Here is a 20203-nt window from a genome sequence, read left to right as displayed (position 1 = left end):
TGTTCTACAAATCACTTGTTTGGGAGGCTTTGATATTATTCGCAAGGTGGCAGCACATGAACGTATTGCAATCAAGGAGGTTATGCTGAAAGTTCTAACCTCCTTGGTTACAATCTATCTATCTATCTATCTATCTATCTATCTATCTATCTATCTATCTATCTATCTCGCCACCTACGTCTTTTCGATCTCCTAGCCGTTTCATTGATGGTATAGATACCAAACTTGATATGGCATTACATGACTTTATGAAGACCATATATTAGTAGTCTTAACATGAAAATCAGGATATGTATGTCAGGAATGTCATGAATCACGTTTCATGGTAATGCAGCTCTTGCGGTGGTTTGTTCACATGGCATGTTGCAAAACTGGTATGGTACGACAAGATTGCATGACGAACACAAGCGACAGACCCTGACATGAGAATAATGGCATGCGTGTCAAGTGACAACATGACTACATGCCACGCTCATGATGCGCTCACGGCCATTTCGCTAGCGTCACATATACCAAATTTGGTATTATGGGACATGAATGCATGACTAATGTGTATGACGGGTGGAAACATGAAAGTCATGAGATGTGTGTCTTGTTAGAACATGACTATAGATGCCACACATATGATGCACTCGCGGCCGTTTCTCTAGCTTCACATATACCAAATTTGGTATTACGGGACGTGAATGGATAACGAAAGTATGATAGTAGTGAAAACATGATAAACATGAGATGCTTGACATGCGTAACGTCACTGAGTCTAGCATGACTACATGCTAGACTCATGATACGCTAGCAGTCGTTTTTCTTGCTTCACATGTACCATATTCAGTAATACGCAAGGTGAATGAATGACATTCATGAATGGTGCATCCAAACATGATAATTACGGCATGCGTGTCATGTCACAACATGACAAGATTCCACACTCATGATGCGCTAGCGGCTGTTTCGCTAGCTTCACAGATGCCGAATTTGGTATTATGTGACTTCAGTGGATGACGAAGGTATGTGACTGGTGGAAACATGATAACCATGAGATGTGTGTAATGTGAGAACATGACTACATGCCATAGTCAAGGCGCTAATACTTTTCGACGAGACGCGGTGCGCGTGCACGCCGGTGTTCTTTTCGTCGCGTCACTCCGGCGTTGCCACGCTAGGCGCTGCTCCTGCCACATAATCACAGGCGCGCGCCGCACTGTGTAGCTTTGACGCATGCACGTTTCATCGCGTCCGACGTCGCTCCTTCAGGAAAAGAGGGAGACGCAGTGTTGTCTGGGTAACGCATCGGCGCGAAAGGCAGCATGTCGCTTTTAGAGCCGGTTGCCGTCGGGTCGAACGCTGTTAGCGCTGGTCACGTTCTGCTAACGTAGCGTCGCTGTGCACAGCGTTCACGCACATCAACATTACATTGGAGTATATTGGGCCCTTCATGATGCGCTTGCGGTCGTTTTGCTAGCTCCACATATACCAACTTTGGTGTTACTTGATGTCAATGGATGACGAAATATATGACTGGTGTAAACATGGTAATCCTGAAACACGTGTCATGTAACAATATGACAACAAACCACGCTCATAGCATGCTCACGGCTGTTTCGCTAGCTCTACATATACTAAAATTTGGTATCACGTGGCGTGAATAGATGACAAAGGTAAACGACACATCCAAGCATAATAATCATGGCACGGAAGTCATGTACGGCTTAATTTACCTCCACCTCGTAACGTTGTGCTGATTTTAAAGTGACATATTAACATTTCTCTTTCATGCTTCGCATATCATTGATTCCCACTGTACGTGGGATCTGCCAAATTTTTTTCCGGTAGAATGTGCGATAAGTGCGATACATAGAGAGAAATTAAGGTTACAAAGTCAACAAAGGCTGGATAACCGAGAGAGAGAGAGAGAGAGAAAGAAGCAAACGCAAGAAAAAAATAAAATTACAGGGACGTGGACAGAAAGAAGGAATAAAACAGCATATATACAAAGCGATAGAGAAGAAGATATAGATAAAAACAAAGTTGATGTGAGGAATAGAGAAACAGGAAGATATGCGACAAAAAAAGAAAGAGAAAATTGAAGAAAAAAATATACAAAAGAACAAGTAAGGCTGCCAAGCTCCGCTGTTTTACTATAGCTTTCAGCCACTAGTTCAAACTGAGCGCAAACTTGTACTGTTGACGATTTCACATTTTATATCAACTGAGCACGAACACCGTGGTAAATTCACATACAAACTTTAAACTGAGATGTAGGAGTCCGACATATCTGCCCTATCCGACATATTTTTCTCTGTGCGTAATACTAATTCGAAACTAGTAGTTTTAAATGCGAAGCATTACTTAGCGAACTTCGGCGACATAGAGCGTATCTATCTATCTATCTATCTATCTATCTATCTATCTATCTATCTATCTATCTATCTATCTATCTATCTATCTATCTATCTATCTATCTATCTATTTATATATCTATCTATCTATCTATCTATCCATCTATCCATCTATCTATCTATCTATCTAGCCGCTTATATTTGGGTGTTCTCGTGGTCACCCCCTTAACTTGGCCGTGAGCCAAAGTTAGCATGGGTGGGTAAGATGGTTTGACGAATATGAAGTGCTGGTCAAGACATGAATATTTTCACAATCCCGTCGCGTACGTCGTCAAAGACTTCCCGCCAGATAGTGGCACATACCCACGGGCGGACATGTGCCACTGGTATGCGGGCATGTGCCACTGGTAATTGAAACTTAGTATCTACCCAGGATTAACAACCCACGTGGGCAATTTTAACGCGTGTGCGTTAAGCAATACCCGACAGCAGTAGCCTCGACCCAATGAAGTCATAGAATATATATCAGTGTTAAGAAAAACCTGACATAGGCTGCGTTGACCTTCCGCCGAATACGAAAAATAATTCTTGGGGTCCCAGCTGGAACCGAACCCAAGCATTCCGCGTGACAGTCAAGCATTCTACCACAAAACTACACCAGGTCTCGTAACTACTTTTCAAATAGACGCTAATATTTGTGAAATGTGAATAGTGGTTGCAGTGCTGCCTACTCAATTTTATAAATATTACATATGTTCCCCTTTGATACAGCCGACACGTCGGGTTAACGTCAATTGTGGTTAGGTGCCATGTGCTGAAGCTGATTTATGTAGCGGTGCCCAGGGCCAGCATCTTCGTGATCATCAGCTTTTCATATCAGCTTCGGGTGTTGCCAATAGACCTTTCCCACTTGACACTGTTGCGCAAGTGCAAACAATTAGTTATATAACACCTGGAACTCTTCAACTTATGTCTGTGCATGCAACATTTGTACTTATATTTAGCGTCATTACCTGACGTGTTGCTCACTAAAAACAACACGGTCATCATCCCTCCGCACGCTTCGCATAACGTCAATTCCCAGGTACGTGAGATTTGCCGAATTTTTCTATTTGCGTTGCTGGAATGAAAAATGTGGTGTTAGCAAATTTCACGAAAACTAGGTGGGGACAAAAGTTATACGAGGGATACTGCAAGAAAAGCAAGCATGCATTGTCCGACTTGTTGTCGTACACTTCAGAAAAAGGCGAAAAAAGGAGGGTGGTTAAAAGTCTTTTAGTTATTTACTAGCCCATAACTTCACATCTCATAGAGCTTCCGAGATAAAGGCTACTCATCTTGCCCAGTCTCTTATATATGAGCGTTCTGGGTGTACGCTCCCCATTTTGTCCTTACTTATGAAGAAGCGCCCAAGCCATTTAAACTGGCTGCGTCACACAACGAGCTCAGTTAATAGGTAGCCCGAGGAAAAGAAAGAAAGGGTTGCGCACACTATGGAATCGCACCCGCCCTCTTCGTAGCATGAGCAAGGGTCAACGCCCTTTTATATAAAGAAATCATCTCTCGGGTACGTAGTCACGCTCTCTCATTCGCACCTTATACCTCGCTTTAAATTCGTGTGCCGGAAATGAGGCCGCAACGGGCGCATAATTTATATGTACCCACACTCGGAGGTGCACCCCACCCCACGTCAGAGAACGGGTAACTGACCTTGTCAGCTAAGCAGACATGGTTCATTCCTATTTTATACATTCCGGGCAAGCCTGCGTGCGTGTGATATGAACCTCGTGTCTGTAGCGTGGCCGGTTGCTTCGTTTTGAATTGTGCTGAAGTTCACCGGCACCAAGTTTAGCACACCAGAAATAACAAAGTTAACATAGTCGCACGCGTGACTGCACGCCTTATCAGTTCACTTGGCTTATACACCCCTTATTGAATTCTCGAATACTTGTCGCCAATTTTTCAGTGGACAATGAAGTACTTTGGCATTTGCAGCAGCATAAAATGTTAGCACACCCGTAGCATGCACTAGCGGGCTATTCATCTGCCAGAGGCCTTCAATATCGAAATAGATGCAAGATAAACACAACATAAAAGCCGTGCGTCATCCGTCAGACGTGGTCGGAATAAAAGGACGAATAATTAAGCGAACGCTGCCCATTTACACTATGCCTGCAGTTTCCTTGTTTCATCCGACCTGCGACGCGAGCCGTGCAACCCTAATAGCATGGATGCCGCACTGCTCACCCATAGTCGTGGTACACGAATATTGTCGCATTCTTGTGGAGCGTACCCAGAGCTAATTACTGGACAGACAGGGCTGAAGTACAGCTATCAAGTGAAGGAGCACCAATAAGGTATCGCAAATAAGGAAGAAAAGCGATGAAGATACAAGCTGTGGCATTCAGCTGGGGAGCATATTGCGTTTTTATTTATCGTTTAGTCTTTTTTATGTTTTTAAAAATACTCTAAGCATGCACCTACATGGCGCCAGTGCACGAGTGCAATAGAAGTACATAATCATTCTATCTGGTATATACTAGTTCATTGTATTCATGGCACTGTGGCTCAACGCTCGCTAAGCCTTTCTAAAACTAAGGTGGTTACACCCAGCAGGTATAACGTAGCAACCCTTTCCCTTCAGATAGTGCTCAATGTACATGCAATGGCTGCTAATGGGGATCGCAGCGTGCACGTTGACTAAAAGCCGAATGTTCCTGCCTCTCATACCCCATTATCAGCTATTGGCATGTACATTGAGCACTATTTTTGTTGTTCAACAACGCACAGAAGGAATCTCTCACCGGCACCACCTTGGAGGTCAAAATGTTTGCAGGTCAAAGCGTAACACTGGTTACATACTACGCGGGACGAACGGGTGCCGCTATAAGGAGCTTAGCCCCTAAAAAACGGCCGCGAGCGCATCATGAACGGCTCAATATACTGCAATGTAGCGTTGACGCACCCGCATGCTGGGCAGAGCGACGCTACATTAGCAAAACGCGAGCACTCTATAGTCTGACGCCAGACGTGAAGAGCGTCCCTCGCCGTGGCCCGACGGCAACCGGCGCCAAATGCGACATGCTGCTTTTCGCGACCATGCGTTACCCAGACAACACCGGCGCCATAATGGTGCGCCAACATCTCCTTATATACCATATCAATAAAAAAAAACCACGTCTTCCTCGCTTCGTGATGGATGATGATGATGATGAACAACATTTATTATAAAAGAGAGAGGTACGGGGCCAAAGCATGACCCTGCTACATGGTCGGGAGGGACGCCAAACGCGCTGAAACGCGCATGCGACAAAGCAACGCAGCGCGGCGTGCGCCTGCGAGTATATGGCAGGACCGGCGCACGGCATGGAAACGCCGGTATGACGCGACGAAATGAACGCCGGCGAGCAAGCGCACCGCGTCGCGTCGACATGTATTAGTGCCTTGACTGTGGCATGCATTCAAGTTCTCACATGACATGCATCTCATGATTATCATGTTTGCACCTGTCCCATACTTTCGTCATCCACTGGCGTCACGTAATACCAATTTTGTCATATGTAAAGCTAGCAAAACGACCGCTAGTGCATCAGTAGTGTTGCATGTAGTCATGTTACGTGCCATGAATTCTGTGACTATCATAGTTGGATGTGTCAGTTACCTCTATTGTCCGTTCACGTCGCATATTACCGAGTTTCGTACATGTGAAGCTAGCGAAATGGCCGCGAGCGCATCATGAGGGTAGCATAAAGTCATGTTGTTGCATGAGATGCATCTCATGTTTATGATGTTAGCACCAGTATCATACCTTCATCATGCGTTCGCGTACTGTAATACCAAATATGGTATATGTGACGCTAGCGTGGCGTGTAGTCATGCTGTTACATGACGTGCATATCATCATTTTCATCTCAGGGTCTGTCGCTTGTGTTCGCCATGCAATGATGCCATACCATACCAACTTTGCTACATGTCATGTGAACGAAACTACCGCAAGAGCTGCAGGACCATGAAACAATAAATCATTCATGACATTTAATCATGACATTCATGTCATGTCTCTTCAAATGTGTTCTTAATATAATCATGTGATGCCATAGCAAGTTTGGTATTGATACCATTATCGAAACGGCCAGGAGAGCTAAAAGTCGTAGGCGGCTAGATAGATAGATAGATAGATAGATAGATAGATAGATAGATAGATAGATAGATAGATAGATAGATAGATAGATAGATAGATAGATAGATAGATAGATAGATAGATAGATAGATAGATAGATAGATAGATAGATAGATAGATAGATAGATAGATAGATACGCTCAAAGTCGGCAAAGTTTGTTAAGAAATGCTTCGCATTTAAAAAGTAGCCTTAAGCTTTACTCAGCCTAGTGCGTACTACATTTCTGCAGTGTTGCTTATCATAACTGCTTAAGGACCGTCTTGATGTCAGTGAGAGCTTGTGCACTTTGACTTGCACTCACCCACGTGCATGCAATAGGTGTTTTGTTATGCTGGATATACTCGACAACTTATATTGTCGCCAAAGAATGACACACTTTTTAATTTTGGAAAAAGTAAAAATAGCATTTCGGAAGCATGATATTTTCATTAGCATGAAATATGTTGCGGTGTGTGGTGCCGCTGAAGAACGAATAAAAGTAACGTATTTGAATGTAAATTACGTTTTAGAAACAAAGCACGTTCGACCCGAGGCTCTTCTGTCCACAATACCTGTTGTCTTGGCACACCATCGTGTAAAAAGTTAGCAAAAGGTTCACCAGAACAACATAAAAAGCCAGAACTCTGCAAAGAGAAGGACATTTAAGCCCCCCGGAATAAAAGCTTATGACCGAATAAAAACTTAAAACAAAAGAAAAGGCCACAACGCTGTCAAAACACTGACATATAAACACTCATCAGTAGAAGAATAGGAAAAAAAATGTGGCTTACTATATACTGATATCAATTGTAACTGTGAGAGGACATGAAAAACACATACACGAAGAAAGTTCATATACTAGTCGGTGACTTCAACTTAGGCATCATGAGTTTGATGACCTAGCTTTGTTGTCGACTCTTTATGTCAATTAATGTTAGTCACTTTACATTATCACGGTCAACGCTCCAGTAACGTACGGTTACATCACTCATATATTATTAATACCTTCACCCACTTCTTATAATATACCTGGTGGAGAATCAATGATTTTTCTACTCGGAAAGACACTTTTTAGCAAGGGGTTCAAAGCAAATGACGCTTCACGGATGCAGCATGGCTGTGACTGGTGATGTCACGTGGAAGTTTCAGAGTGAAGCAGGTGTAACTTTTCACTGTTCGACAAATGAGAATAACGCTGATTATGAACATGTCTAATTGAGGTAAGTACGTATAAGGTGCTCCGTAGTACCGTGGGCAGTTTGCTTTTATATATATAAACAACGAAGCATAAGAGGACATCTGTTCGAAGCTGTACATTGCAGATGAGTGCAAATGGTGACACCATGACGCAATTTTCTTGTAGCCCGCATATTTCGAACAATTACAAAGAGAATTGCGGTGGCACCCATGAAGCCTCCGTTGCAAATAGACATACATTAGTTGTACACACTTGCCGATTGTAAAGTGAACAAGTGATCTCCTTTCCCGAAGAATTTCCTCGGAAAAAAACAACTCTTTGTCGTGTGTTACAGTGCAAGCACTGCTTTCTGAAGTACGTATCCTTGCGTTATAAGCGCCTTAGAGCACCCATGTCTTAGTGTGCGAATCTGAGTGATGCCTACTGCAGCACATAATTTAATATGTCGTAAATTAGTCACTCAATTACAAAAAAGAACAGTAAAAACAAGTGGCACTGTGTAAAAATAGCTTTAGATAGCGAGTAGACGCTACAGAATCTGATTTTCTCTATCAGGAGTACAGACGTTTCAGGACTAATTTGTGCGTACTTAGGGAGGTGGTGGCCAGTGCACTCTGGTGAGGGAGTGCATTACCAGCAGGTGGTCACCAGTGAGGCCGCATCCTTGACTTCTTTTTTTTAGCCCTTTATCCTAACGATTTCTTTATCACGCTTTTTAAGGAAATATACGATTGGTAATGGTTCGGCCTCTTCTTTCGAACCAAATTTTGTGCCCTTAAAGCTAGCGGAGAGGGCTTCTCCGCTAGCTTTAAGTAGGGGATTCTGTTGTACTGTCTTAGAAGTGTACAGTAGCGCGTAACCGCCTATCAGCTCCCAACACCACATGTCTTGTAGCTCGCCCGGCCTTTTTTTTTTACCTGCTTGAGGTTCCGTTCTCACAGGGCCACTCACCAGGCCCCATGCCGAATTTCAGTTAGACAGTGGAAGTTGTTTGGTGTCCGATGAGGAACGTTTTGCCACAAAACGTTTTCGAATCGGTTCATTACGAGTGGAGAAAACAGGTTTTTTGAAGCGGCGCGAAACAAGGGTCAGAGGAGACGAGCTCGAAACCCTTGCCGCTCCTCCACGTAGTCTTCGCAAGCCAAACCTCTTCCCCATCCTCTCCAGCATCCGACCATGAGGTGACGTGCGCATGACGTGCCCAAACAAGTCCAACCCCCGAGCACACGAGCAGCGTTGATTTGTTTACCATCGTTATTTTGTGGTATTCTGCCTGTTTCCTCGGATGGTTTAGAAACGCTGTCTTAGACGCGGTAGAATGCATGAGCACAATGAGTGAGCGAACACGTAGGAGCGTACCACGGTGGTCACCTACTCAATGCGCTGACCGCGGGTACATGAACGGATGTGAAACGCTGGCACATTAGCTCCGCATCTCGTTGCATTTAACGGTAGAAATATCGAACAAAAACGGGCACAATATTTTTATTGCGTCTGATTATTAATTTCAAGTTTTATTAATCTCTTAAAGCAGCAAATATATAAACTACGCATGTTGTGGTAAATAATTTTTGCCATGTCACGTGGTATACTGTTGACAACGTCAGAGCAGACTCGTCTACGTAGAGGACCAACGTTACTGCATTGCCGTGTACGTAGGGCCATTCCTACGCCTACGTCATGCCCTCATTCTCTACGCGTGCGGCTGCAGAGGGGAGGGGGAGCAGCTTTCATCTTGAAATTTGACCCATGCATTTCCGCGGCGCGTAGCGTTGCAAAGTTTGGCAGACGTGATCATGAACGCCTCGTCTACGCAAAGCACTTGTCAGCTCATGATTGTCCAACCTGGTGAGTGGCCCTTTAAGGAAAAACATTCGAGCATGGTTTCAAACTTTTTACTTCGAAGCTTAAGCTGTCTTAGCGCCTTGGAAGACCCTCTTTTTCAGAAACCCGTTTATCCTTTGCCAACTTCTGTCTCATTAAATTTTGACATTGTTGGTCGCACGTCTACTGTGACGGATTGTGACCAACGTAGGAGTGAGTGGTCGAACTCAATCTTTTTCGTTTCCTGTCAGCTGACAAGTTACGCGCTCCTGCTTTGAGGACGAATCGGCTACTTCTATGTGATTGTTACGTTTTGAGTATACGTCACGGAGATCGTACTGGTTGAAAAGTAAACAGAAAAGGTTTATTACTGTTAGAAGTAGACTGGTGCGGCCTTTAGGGCTGTATTGTATATTGTCAGTGTTCTGGAGTATTAATTAAATGTTTGTACTTACATATAGCAGTAGACAGTGGTCCTCAGTCGGGAGTCAGGTATACGTACTAGTGATTACTTCTACGGCTAGCCTAATAACGTAGAATAGTTGACGAAAAGATAAGGAGAGTAATATTTCTAGTTCTAAAGAGTGGCTGAAGGCAAGAAAATGTTTATGATATCAATCACATGTTCGCATCACTCACCGCATATTCAGTTTGAATTGATAGACCCTGACGGCTCTCTGAACCCCACAAATGTGTTCAGAAGAAATGTTCGACGATTCGTAGTACGATGTACTCTTCTATGGGAGAGCATTACGCTGTCCTGGTTTGTGTTTAGAAAAAGTTGCTAATGTTTAGAGTTCTTGTGGGGGCGTGGTACTCTACTTTGGAAGAGCAAAAAGCCGCTACGTGGGCCTCATATTTCATGAGGCCCTGTCGACCATAGCATAATGAATGATTCCCGGAGCATACATAAATGATAGGTCCACGCGACGCGTTCAGCTCGTTCCTAGGAGCTCTCAAATTCTTACGTATGAAACACGCAACTAGTGCAGGTGGGCGGCTATGCTTTAAAATTACTATTTAAATTTCTCCTCTTAGTTTAGACAGAGTATAATTATATTGAGCGATGGTGGTAAGGTAGCGTAGGACATTAATTCGAATACAGAAAAAATAAGTTATGTCTACTTTGCATAATAGCGCATCGAAAAACAAAACTTAATGTACTAGACTTAAGATCCGTGCATATGGTGATTTGATCAACTTGAACGTATCCCTGTGCTTGCAATAGGTTGTTAGACGCTGGTAATATTGTCATCTAAAGTTTTTTGAACAGGTTCATTAAGAGGTAAGTGGAAAAAAAAAGATTGTAACAGTGAGAAAACAACCATTGCACCCTTTAAGTGTTTGCTAACGTAAGTAGTAAAAAGGTCACAAAAATTAGAACGTGCCCGAAAAGTTAGTAATAGGTGCTGTTAGTAACTCAATGTTTTTGGTTAGAAGCTTTTTACCATTCTTTCTAAAAGTGAACACTTAAGGTAAAGTGAATGTGCTGTGAACAGACTTGAAGGATTTATTCGAATACAGTTCGAATTTAACGAACGGCTCAAGTGCATAGGTGCAGGCCGCATCAGAAAACCTATGTGGTGGGCGAATCACAACGCCAGCTCGAATTTAACGCAACAGGTTGCATGAGCAACTAACCCCAGGTGGTCAAAATTTCCGGAGCCCTCCTCTGCGGCGTCTCTCATAATCATATGGTGGTTTTGGGACGTTAAACTCCACAAATCAATCATCAATCAATGCATGAGCAACTAAGCATAAATGCAAGCTTGGCGAGTGTGACGTAAGACAAAGGAAAATACCACAACACGCAACAACTCGAGTATCACGGTAGGTTAAAATGCGTGTCGGCGTGGGTGCACTGGCACAGTGCGTGCCCCCACGACAGGCGACCCGCAAGGAGAACGCATCTGATAGTAGTCATAACCTATAATGACGCCATAGTCTGAAGTTAGAACCTACTGCAAGTGAAACTGTCTTAGACATGTTTACTTCTGGGCGCACAACTTACACACGTGCAAAAACAATGAACATAAATTAACAAGAGGTCCCAGCTTACGCACCCTAGGCACAATAAATGCTTGCAGCTATTGAAGCAGTCTTCCTCCAAGAATTATTAAAGACAAATAGTGGTCTGTTGCAAGCGGCGTCCCCTTCCAACATCACAGACTTCAGAGTCGGGTGCAACTACAACTCAGTTTAACTCCAGCGCTGAATTCAAACTTCCCCTGAACACTATGCTTCACACTACGCACGAAAGGAAAACCTCCCCCGCGCTTAAGTTAGCACAACTTTGGCTTCATTCCAATGAAATCATACATGCAACCCGTATAGTCCAGCACGCATAGCCCATCTTATTGACCGGATGGCCCTTATGCTCACGCGTTTATTGTCTCCTGGCTTACTTCCTGTCTCGCTCAATTTCAACTTTGTTGACTGCTTGCGAGTGGTGTAAACTTGTAGGCTTTAAAAAAATGTTCAGCTTTATTTGAGGACGGCACAACGAGCGACGGAAACGAAAACCATCGGTGCAACGTAAAGAGACAAGAAGAGAGCAGAGTGGGCCAGGGAACAAACCAGTGTTAAGGATATCATAGTTGAAATCTAGAAAAGAAATAGACATAGGCTGGACACGCAGCACTTAAGCAGGATAACCGCTGGTCATTAAGTCATACTGACTAGATTTCCAGAGTTGGCAAACGCACGAAGGGGGGACAGAGAGTTAGGTGGGCTGATGACAAAAAGGGTTCGCAGGTAAAACGTGGCTGCCAAAAGCGCAAGACCGGATTAACTTGCGAATAATGAGAGAGGCCTTTGCCCTGCAGTGGGCGTAGTCAAGCTTAAGATAATAATCATGATGAGTTTCAGAAGGATAATTTGGCTCAAGCTTTTGAAGCTTGACGTCACGTACGTTGCTTTGTGAAGTAATATGGCTCACTTTTCTGCACATATCGTGCTTTTTCTTGTGCGATTTCTACGGTGAAATTCTGTAAAGAATAATTTGATATCATCCCGACCGTCATCTCTGTAAAGTCAGAAAATTTTAAGCTCTCTTTTTTTTGTTCTGTATGCACACTTACACGTTGTTAGGTGGAACTCTCGTTCATGTTCGAAACTTTTTTGTTTGTTTGTCTTTTTGTTTGTTTATATGCTGCGTGCACTTCAAGAAGGCGCAGGAAACTTCTTTAGTTCAATTCAATCATTGTTTGCATCTGAAGGTTTGGTTGCTGGACGCATCTACAATCTGACAGTGCCAGGGGAAAACAGTAGGTCTTGCTGCACCACTTTGTTACGAAGCAGCTTATTCTGCATCCAAACTGAAACCTCTTCCGTTTGCATCTTCAAGCGTACAGTTTTTTTCTTTTTTCAAATAGTTCCTTTTCCCTCTTTTGTCGAATGCACTTGTTCAAAAAAATGCTTGAAGGAGAGGCTTGCTGATCGATCAGAACAAACAAAGCTGACGATAGGTTCGTAATGCTGATGCTGGCAAACAATGGACCACCCCACAGAGCGGGTCCGCTAAGAGCACAGCGGATTGAAGAATTGAATTTACCTCTCAATCTGTGTTGGTATTTATATTGTTTACAACTGTTGGGGGGAGGGAATGGTTCTTAAGACAGGGAGAAATGCAGTAACATCTGCAGAAAGAAGAATCGCTAAGTTGAGAGGCTCTAAACACAGAATTTTCTCCTTCGTAGGGAGGTTCACGACTTGCAAAAAATAATGAATTCTTTAGATGCTATTTTGAGATAGGCATGCAAAACACCTGGTTTGAAGCGGCTTGAACTCTCCAATGAAGACACTTATGTATGTTTCTTTCGTGAAAGATTAACGATAAAAACGTGAATTATTAAAAATAAACGCTGCTTATTCCACTTTTTAGGAATCAGCAAAGCACGAACTAAAGCGTCTCCTTACAGAAGCAGTTTGTTCTTTATTGTACATTGATTACGGAGAGCTTGCACAATGTCTGTTGGTATTCGACAGTTATTAAAGCTCCGTTTAACCCAAATTCAATCACATTGACGCTTAGAGATACATTTCCATCGTAACGACTAACGCTAATGATTGTTTATTGATTATCGATTAAACATGCCCTCTTGGTCATGGATGCCTGTGATAGCTTTACTAGCTAACAGTAGGAGCGGAACCAGAAAAAAAGTGATGTGACAACTAAGAAAGCACGACTGACAGTATGCCAATCTTTGGCCATGGTGTGTGCTCAGAAAAAGTGGTTAACAATTTAGAGGAGTAGGTACTCGACTATGGGAAAGCGTAAAACCGTCCCATGGCCCTCACACTTGATGAGGCCCTGCGAACGAAAATTTCTAGGGTTGGCATCAAGCGACCCAACCGAGGAAACATGGGGCGAGGGTCACCTACTCGCGGCACGTTACAGTACGTGACGTCAGGCAGATTTCGCAGATTTTAGGCTTATTCCTTCACTCTACTGGCTCATGTTGGTTTTGCAAATTTTTGATCAAGACATTTTACTCCTTCGCAAACTTCACGGAAAATTCAAACTTCGCTCTTCATCAAAATTTAATAATTTAACAAAGAATAACGAGCTTTATTTGGATTATTCTTAGTATTTGCATTGCCAGCAAAAATGCTTTTATGGTTAGACAGAGATCGCTAATCATTGCTCTGTTGTACAAATGAATTACAGGCATGCTGCAGGACTGGAGGCGGAGCATGTGTTTATTCTTAGTTAGTAACCGACTATATAGCCACAACTGAGCTGGAGGAGCGGCATGCGTGCGCGTGTGCCACTCTTTTAGTCCAGCCGTCACTAAAATATGGATAGTTGCTAGGAGCCACACTGATGGTTCAAGTAAGGTCGCCACCCGACACGCATCGACAATATTGTCGGCATTGAGGCGTCGACAAAATACGGCTGCTTCTGTTGAAAACGCACCGAAAGAAACGGACGCAAAAAATTACGCCTTCAAGTAACTAATCAGTTATATGAGGGACATGATGCATAGTTACACTTTACCAATACTACTTTGAGAGGGCATCACTCAGTATAAAAGACGTGTCTTTAAACGGTACAGGTTATGTGATTGTGGCGCTGTAGATAACGTGCTGGCAGCTATTGCCGCAGGCCGATAGTGGGTCCCATTCCCATAGCAGATTTTTTTTTACCTGATATATTTTTTGACGTCATTTTTATGGTGGAAGTAAGTCACTCAATTTTTTCTGGAGCCTGGCATTGAACACTTTGATGCAACATAATGGCAAAACTATGAAGCAAGTCTAATCTTATTTCACAACGAATCCGATCAGATTCTTACGTTCTCATACATGAAATGTATTCGCTACAGACGGCCCAGTTTGTTTGCGATATCGCAAATATTCTCAAAAGTACCAAAATTACTTTTCGAAGATATTGAGACAAGCGCTGCCCTGTACGACCACTCGCATTGAACCTAAAACGGTGCGTAGTAGCACCAGATTGAAGCAAAGCTGGTCGCCCAATAGGGAAACAATCTTTCTAAAAGTTCTAGCAGCGCAAGGCAGCAAACGTATTCTGCTCAAGGAAAACAAAAATTGCAGAAATTCTTTTTTGCTGTAATTCTATTGACGAAATAAAATCTTTCATTGTGTTCAACATGAAGGGACCAGGCATTGACATCGTCTCGGTGATAAGCATAAAGACATCAAGGTCGGAATATTCCCATGACACATTGCTACGTTGACATGTCTTGACCAGCGACAAACTTGGATGCGTGGAAAGCGAGTGATGGCAACAAAATAGAACGATGAAGCAGTCAAAAAATCTCATTGTTTTTTCCTCGTTTTTACTTGTTGCAAAAGTATACTGGGAAGTGCCTGGAGGCGCACTGAATCTGCAGTCGCCATCGAAGGTGACGGCAGAGGCCACCCCGAGGCTATCTATCTATCTATCTATCTATCTATCTATGTATCTATCTATCTATCTATCTATCTATCTATCTATCTATCTATCTATCTATCTATCTATCCATCTATCTATCTATCTATCTATCCCTCCATCCATCCATCCATCTATTTATCTATCTATCTATCTATCTATCTATCTATTTATCTAGCCACCTACGACTTTTAGCTCTCCTGGCTGTTTCGAAGATCGGATCTGTACAAAAATTGGTATGACATAACACGACTGTATGACGAGCATAGGTGGCTAGATATAACAGTAAAACTAAAACGTGTATATAACAGATCTCATGATATACACGTCATGGTCGCGCTACTCTTGCGGTGGTACCATTCACAAGATATTGCAAAACTGGTATTTTAAGACGTGCCTGCAACGCGAACATAAGTGACAGGCGCTAACGTATAAATCATGCTATGCGCGTCACTTGACAGCATGACTAGACACCAAGTTCATGTTGTGCAAGCAGTCGTTCGCTAGCTTCACATATACCAAGTTTGATATTACGTGACGCTAGTGAACGGCAAAGGCAAATGACACGTCCAAACATGTTGATCATAACATGCGTCTCATGTAACACATCCCTACTTTCTATGCTCATAGCGCGCACATGGCCATTTCACAAGCTTCGCATATACCAAATTGGGTATTGCGTAAAGTGAATGGATGAAGAAAGTATGTGACTGGCGCAAACATGTTAATCACGACATGCGTGTCATGTACGAACATGATTACACACTACGCTCATAGCGGGCTCCTGGTCATTTCGCTAACCTAATACATGCAAAGTTTCGTAATACGTGACGTAAATGGACGACGAACACAAATGAAGGCTCAAACATAATAATCGTGACGTGGAAGACATATTCGGCTTACCTTACATGCCTACCACTGCTGCTGCTGGTATTCCCAAAGTTAGTGGTTCCGTCCTTACGCGACTATAAACAACACACTTGCAGCTTATCTAGATACTTGAATGCGCAAAACATGTCCGCCTAAGTTTACTGTGTCCTACATTCATCCGCTTGGAAACGTTGTGGTGACTTTGATAGACATATCAACGTTCCTAATTCGTGCTTCCCATATTATCAATTCCTACTGCACGTGGGATCTGCCAGTTCTTGGAATACTAAAATACCGCATGGACCAAAGTAAAAGCCATTCTTAAAAACAAATTTTTTGGCTCTCACAAGAGAGTTTTGTTCGCAACAGCAAGTTCACCTATTTATTGGGTCATTGGATCGCTTGTTTTTGGCAACGAGCGTGCACCGGCAGAGAATCTTCAGAACTACGGTTGGATAAAAATTGTTAGAGGTAGAGGCATTGAAAAAGTTTTTTTTGCGTGTGTAAAGATTACGGAAGCATCTACCCAGTTTGACGCATGAACGGTGGATACAACATCTTTGGCGAGGAAATTTGACATCCCCTTTTTGCTTTTTATTTCCTTAGAGCATTCGCGTAAGCTTATTCGAAAATTGCCATTCATGCCAAAAATATCTGTGCTCTCTGCGCTTCGCATTCTGAAGACGGGATTCTAAATCCAGGCCCGATTTCACCTAACTCAAGATTTAACAAATTATTCATGACGTATGCTCTTTCTCTCTCGTGTGGTAATTCCTTTCAGTCAGCACTACTAAGGGTTGCTTAGAGACACTTTCGCACAATTCACAGCCATATCAAAATTCACTATCATCACCACCATCGCTTTGCGCACTCTCTGCATCCTCGAGAGACCACGAGAGTGGAAGAAGAAGACAACGCCCGCCAGGAACCGGACGCTCTACATGGCCGATCCTTCGCTGGGGGTGGCACCAGAACTCTAAAGAACAACCAACGGACCAACAATGGGTGACGGTGAGAATGTCAAGAACACTATCCTTCTTTGAAAGCTTCTGGCTAAGAATGCGACATCCCCAGAGTTTCTGAAGTATCTCGTGTACAGAGACAGCTGTGAGGAAATAGTCGTAGTCGCATGAGTTTCACTTTCGATGGCTTCTGAACAGAGTCAGCATGTTTATTTGGATTAGGTTTTTTCATGCGAAGAAGCTTATGAAGAAGATCAATCCCGTGTGCGTACCAAGAGCAGGCCCCACACTACTAGAACGCGCTAAGGCGTTCCGGCCAATCTAAGGCGCTTGCTTAGACGCTGTGACTTCTCCCCTTTACACACTCACAATAATCATGTGATGGCGTCGGGGAACGAGATTCTGCAGATTCGCGAGACGCCAACGTGTTGTATCCTGCCGCTCTTGCGCGTTCGGGCTGGCGCATGTGGCTGCGTGAGAGGCTGTGGCCTCCCCGCCTTACGCTCTCCGAGCAATCACGTGATGAGTGAGTGAGTGAGAACAACTTTTTTATGGTCCAGTGCAGGTTGCTACGAGTCACCCGGCTACTCCCACGTGGGGACCGGCAGGTCTAGCCTGACGGCCCTGTCGCAGGCACACTGGACGACCAGGATTTGGTCCTGAAGTTCTGAGCTGTGCAGAAGCGCATCCCACTCGAGTTTGCTATATGTCGGCCCAAGCGACCCGCACTCCCAGAGAATGTGTGCTAACATAGCGGTCTGCCCGCAAGCGGCGCAGGCGGCATCGGGGAATTCGTGAGGATAAATTGCATTTAGGTATGATAACGACGGGTACGAATGGGTTTGAAGTAAGCGCAACGAGACGGCCTGTGCTCTATTGAGTTTTGAATGTGGCTTGGGAATGCCCGCCTCGTCATGTAGTAATACTTGGTAATCTCGTTGTGTGTAGTAGGTGTGTCTTGATGTCCCACGTCGTCGGCACTGGAGCCGTCACCCAGGTCGAGAGCAGCGCGGTCAGTGAACGCACGCGCTGCTGTGTGAGCCGACTCGGTCGGGTTCAGTGCAACGCCATTTACGGAGCCGAGATGCGCGGGCAACCAATGTATGGTGTGAGGGACAATCGTATCGCTGGTGGAGCTGTTCAAGATCCTGGCTGCCTTGTTGATATGCGGCCCTTCTGAAAGGATCTGACTGTGGATTCGGAGTCGCTGTACACCTCTTCGCACCGACCATTTAGGAGAGCGAGTGCGATGGCCACTTGTTCGGCCACCTGGGGATTCGTTGCGCGTACGGTGGCGCAGTTCGTAGTCGAGCCAGTCTGGTCCACGACCACCGCTGTGAACGTTTTGCCGTCTCGATATGCTGCAGCGTCAACGAAACTTGCATTTACACCACCTTTTCCCAGTTGCTTCAGTAGAGCCGTCGCCCTTGCCCGACGACATCCCTCATTTTGTACAGGGTGAGTGTTGCGGGGTATTGGGGCAAAAATGACGTTTTCCGGTATATGTTTTGATATACGCACGTTATTTGTTTCCAGCTCCATTGGGTTAAAACCTAGCTCACCAAGTATGCACCGATCAGCCTTCGTAGTGGACAAGCGAGCCAGCTGCGAGCGTTGCTGCGCTTCCGCTATCTAGGCCGCAGAGTTGTGCACACCGAGCGCGAGCAAGTTCTCGGTGTGTGTGCGTACGGGAAGCCCCAGTGCTTTCTTTGCGGTCTTTCTGATAATCACGTCAAGCTTGTCCCACTCTGACCTAAGCCAGTTGTGCATAGCAACGGTGTAGGTAAAGTGCCAGAGCACAAACGCATTGATGAGCCTTAACAAATTTTCTTCCTTATGGCCTCTATGTCTCCCGGAGACTCTTTTGACGACGAGTCGAAAAGCGTTGTCAGTCTTGGCGACAACCTTCCGCAGAGCAGTACCGTTACCACCCTTCGCTTCAATAAACATGCCGAGGATTCGGATGGTGTCTACCCTTGGGATTTCCTCACCGTCACTCGTGTAAATGTGTTTATCGCTTTCTTCGACGGGTTTCCATCCCTTAGGTTGGCCACCTCGTTCTTTTCTATAGAGCAGGAGCTCCCACTTGGCGGATGAGCGTCTGAGTCCTGTTTGGCGCAAGTACGATTTCACCTCGGCGACTGCTTCTTGAAGGGCATCTTGCACCCGGCCTTCGCTGCCACCAACGCACCAGATTGTGATATCGTCGGCGTAGATGGTATGCTTGATGCTGTGCGCGTTAGCCAGTCTTTTCGACAGTCCGATCATGCAGAGATTGAACAGCATCAGAGAAATCACACACCCCTGGGGCGTGCCTCGATGTCCAAGTGGTACGTCGTCAGAGAAGAAGTTCCCGATGCGCAGCCTCGCTTTTCTTCCAGACAAGAAGGACTTGATGTGGTTGTACAGCCTGGTCCCAAGCTCGAGTTTCGCCACAGTCTCCAAGATGAATTCATGCTTGATGTTGTCAAAGGCCTTTTCTAGGTCTAGGCCAAAAAGAGACTTTCTATCTCTAGAGTATCCATCAAGGACTTGGTGCTTAATGAGCAGCATTGCATCCTGCTTTGAAAGGCCGGTACGAAGCCCAATCATATTGTGCGTATAAATCTCATCTCCCTCCAGGTAGTCGTTAAGTCTTTTGAGAATTGCGTGCTCTGCCACTTTGCCCACGCACGACGTGAGGGAAATGGCGCGAAGATTCTCAACGCTAGGTGACTTTCCTGGCTTGGGAATCAGTACGGTGTCAGCTAGCTTCCTTTCCTCAGGAACCCTTCCCGTTTTCCATGCTTCAGTGATGAAACCAGTTAGACGTTCTATAGATGCGTCGTCGAGGTTTCTGAGGGCTCTGTTCGTGAGCCCGTCTGGCCCTGATGCCGACTTGCGATTGAGCATTTGAATCACTCTCCTGATTTCAGCCTCTGAAAGTCTTCGTCTAGTTCAGGTAGAGAAGGACC

This window comes from Rhipicephalus microplus, chromosome 1 (assembly GCF_043290135.1).
Source record: "Rhipicephalus microplus isolate Deutch F79 chromosome 1, USDA_Rmic, whole genome shotgun sequence".
NCBI lineage: Eukaryota > Metazoa > Arthropoda > Arachnida > Ixodida > Ixodidae > Rhipicephalus > Rhipicephalus microplus.
This window is presented reverse-complemented; position numbering follows the sequence as displayed.